This window comes from Ananas comosus, linkage group 17, assembly GCF_001540865.1.
Source record: "Ananas comosus cultivar F153 linkage group 17, ASM154086v1, whole genome shotgun sequence".
In the NCBI taxonomy this organism is placed as follows: Eukaryota; Viridiplantae; Streptophyta; class Magnoliopsida; order Poales; family Bromeliaceae; genus Ananas; species Ananas comosus.
In genome coordinates, this window is record NC_033637.1 from 7,383,292 (window position 1) to 7,387,401 (window position 4,110).

Consider the following 4,110-nt stretch of genomic DNA (forward strand, 5'->3'; position numbering starts at 1 on the left):
TAAAAGAGATGTTTGAGTCCGTGGATTCGGTAATCACCTTATAATCTTTTATTTCTTAGTAGATTGTTATCGCGTGTTGGTCCCGTGGATTTTTTACTCCTAGTTGAAATATTTCCACTTAAATCTCGGTGTGATTTTTATTTTCCGCATTTACTTTTATCGCATTAAGATTTGTGGTTTTTGGCCGTTACACCTATTCACCTCCTTCTAGGTGTTTGATACAATCTAGATAGATCCTAGGGTTCCTCATAACTTACATCCTGGGTAACTTATTGTACTTGATTGTTGTTGTTAGCCTGGGCATATAGAGAAGGTGATGTTCGTTCGGCGTCTGTTCGACGTGCCCGAACCGACCAAATTGGCGGTCGAGGGGAGTGATAGCTTTCTTGCATCATGGTTTGGCTTGTGCCCTTTTGCGCCCGCTGGATCGCGGTGCCCTCCCCCACCTTTGGCCTCTCTCGCTTTTGGTGGTTCACCTCGATCGCCCTCGGTTCGCTCCCAGTTAGGCAACTTCTCCGCCAGAGCAATCGCCGAGTTTAGGTTTGTCACATCTCGTGCCACGAGCTCTGTAACATACCACATCCCTCATAAATCATGTCGAGTTCCGTCGAAACGAGCGGAACGCGGAGATGAATGAGTTGGAGTGGACCCTAAGCACATTAGAGTCCATAAGTGAAGTTAGAAGGGACCCGAGAGAGTAATCTGAAAATCTGGTTAAGTCCCAGATTTTGTGCTCTCGGGGACCGGTCCCTGAAGGAGAGACCGGTCCCCGTACGCGTAGCCTGCCAGGAAGTCCTGAGGCAACCGGTCCCTGGTGGTGAGACCGGTCCTCGGGAGACCGGTCCCTCACTGCGCAACAGCTGAAAAACCCGAAAATTTGGCTAAGTCCTGGAACACCCACGTTCGGGAATCGGTCCCTGGTCGGGGAGACCGGTCCCCGAAGGCGAAAAACGCCCAGTCTGGGCAGATCAAGGGGAAACAAGTTGAGGGGCTTAAATGCAATTGTCACAACACTATATGTGGACACCCCTCTCTCTCCCATAGCCATTTTCACCCTTCTCTCCCATTTCCTCTCTTTCTCTCTCTAGAACTCTTGCTCTAGGGCTTGGAGAAGAAGAAGAAGAAGAAGCAAGGGAAGGTGGATTTGGAGGCTTTGGTGGGTTCTACAAGCTCTCCTACAAGAAGGACTTGGAGGAGCTTGGGCTAAGGTTAGTTTTTGGTATAAATGAGTCTAGGGCTTGGTTTTAATCCCTATGTTTTGGAGCTTTGGGTTGTTTTTGGCCATGTGAGCCTTCTATATGTATTGAACTCCATAGAACCCATGAGAGCTCAAGTGCTCTCATGGTGGTTGGATAGGGTTTGCCATAGAAGCCCTAGGGTTGGTTCCAAGGTCTAGGAACCTTACTAGGATGCTTCTTAGATGATCCTAAGCTATTGCTTGCTTAGGGTTGGGATCGATTCATGGGGAAACCCTAAATGACAATATTAGGGCTTGAAAATTGGGGCTTTTGTCTTAGGAATTTTCGGGGACAAATTGACCCCGTGGAAACCTAATTGGGGGTGTCCTAAACACGTTGGACAACTCCGTTTAACATTACGAAATGTTAGAGTATGGTTCATGTACGAAGGGCCTAATATGGCACTATTTTGGTTGTAGGGTGCGGAATCGGCTTTCGTAAAGTGCGGGAGCCCTCATATTCTACACCCACACGATTGTTAGAGGTGGGGGGTGCACGCCGGAATCATTGGATTTTCTTCTATGTCTGTTTTCTCTATTCTTGAGCATATATGTATATATATACATCCATTCATGCATAGTAGGGTAGATACATGTGGAACTTGGTTTGATGTCATTATAAGTTTCTAACGTAGTTGAACTTAGTGGATGATAGAACCAAAATGGACATGTGTGATTGGACCCTCAAGTTGTGTGAATGTGAGGTTGGACTTGGTCAATAGAAAACAAGGGTGATATTGACGTAGAAACAAGATTGGCATTGAGAGATGAACCGTTAAACAAATTATGGCATCATCACGGGTATGGCCTTGAGAGTGGCAAGAATGAATAGGTAGAGACCTATCATGATATTGGCATTGTGACTAGTGGCTATGAATCCTCAAGTTGGGGATTAGATCGATACTCACATTACGTCTTGGCTTGAGGGAGGTCGCTTCCCCCTCGAGCGGTGCGCTCCGGAGTTGGTCACCACTGGGCGAGATAAAGTCCCACCAGTTGACGGTCCCTAGGGAGATTCGAGTCCCCCGTTATTAAGGGATTTTGGGTTGTGAGCTATTGGGGTTAACAAGGTTAACCGACAAGATTGGGTAAGAGCCAAAGCTTATACACAATTTGAGCATGCATGCATTTCTAATATCGCATTAAATTGAGTATCTGTTGACTTCTTCTTGCAGGCATAGTATTAGTTGCATTTAGTATTGGTTACATTTCTTTCCTTTGAAATACTTATGCCTGGATAGACCTAGTGGGTAAGTCGGCGGGGTCGGATGCTAAGCCCACTGGGAACTTTGTTGTAGTTCTCACACCACTAACCCTACAGGTCCCAGCACGAGCGGGGCGGCGGAGGACCGAGGCAAGGGTATAGCGCCGTAGATAGCGGCCACCGGGACTTTACGCATTTTGTAGTCATTCCCTTTTTGCTATACTTGTATCAACTTTACCTTGTTGACTAGAAATGTAAAGTGTAAACAATTACGTATTTGGTGGATGACTAATGTGAAAAGAAATGATGGTTGAAATCAAGTGTAATAGTTTTATTTACTTGTATTTGGTTCAAATGAAATCAAGTATCATGTACGATGTATATTAGCTTAGAGCTTTCGCTTCCATTGTTGCTTGCCCTCGTGCAAGCCTTGCATTATATATGCAATTCTCTTGTTGATTGCCTATGAATACATGTTGTTAGAGCTTTGGGCGGACAGGGGAGGCTCTGTCCGTTCGGCGTCTGTTGACGTGACCCGAACCCGACCAAATTGGCGGGGATTGGGGTGTGACAAGCTCTTTGTTTGCCTACGGCTGAAGGCCATCTAGGAAAAAGAATAGCTGATCTTCATCGGCCATGCTGGAGATCGCTAGCATGAGTTTCGAGTACTCCTGGACATACTCCTTGAGTGTGCCCCGATGTTTGAGCCGTCGAAGTTGCTTCTACGCAAGATATTCGACATGCCCTGGGTAGAACTGTGCCTTTAGTTCGCGCACAAAGTCCTCCCAAATCTTTTGTTTGCATTGGCCATTCACGGCCTCTGCGGAACGCCGTCGCCACCACAGCATCGCGTCGTCGGCGAGGTACATGGAAGCAGTTTAGACCTTGTCATCCTCGTCCTCCAACCACAGCACCTTGAGATAGCGCGCCATGTGCCAAAGGAAATTGTCTATCTCCTTCTCATCGCACGTACCCTTGAAGCATTGGGGTTCAGGGACGCCGATCCTTAGGGTGTCCTCCTTCTGCGTCTCGACGCCTCGAGCCACCGCCTTCTCAAGGATGGTCACCCGCATCTTGAGGTCCTCAACCTTGTCGAACCTGGTGACAAGATCCTCCACCAGCACCTTCCGCTCGTCCTCGCGACGGGCAAGATCCCTAGGGAACTCCTCGAGCTGTTGGCGAAAAGTCGCCAGGGCAGCCGCAATGCTGTCCTCCATGGCATGCAGCCCATCCTCCATCATTCCCACATGTTGGGATAGGACGGAGTAGTGCTCCTCCGCTCTCGCAGCAGAGTCCTCCAGCACGCCCACGCGGTCACCAAGCGAGACGGACTCTCTCGCCAGAGTCCGCGGCTCCTTGCTCTTGCCGCGCTTGGTCGCCCTGGGTTCCGGCACCACGTCAACGACGACAGCATCTGATGTCGACATAGCTTCCCAGCAACGAACTCGCTCTGATACCAACTGTCATGAACTTAAGCAAAATCGCTCGTTAGCCCGTGCGGCGCCCGCCTTCCTGCTCGAAGATGAGCAAGTCTACCTCTCTACTTGCTCTTTGTTAGGACCTACTCGCCCTAGACTAAGTACAAGAGAGAGGGAGAGTTTGAGGAATGTTGTATATTGATTGAAGTTAAAAGTACAACTGATTTTCCTCAATGAGAGGGGGTGGAGGC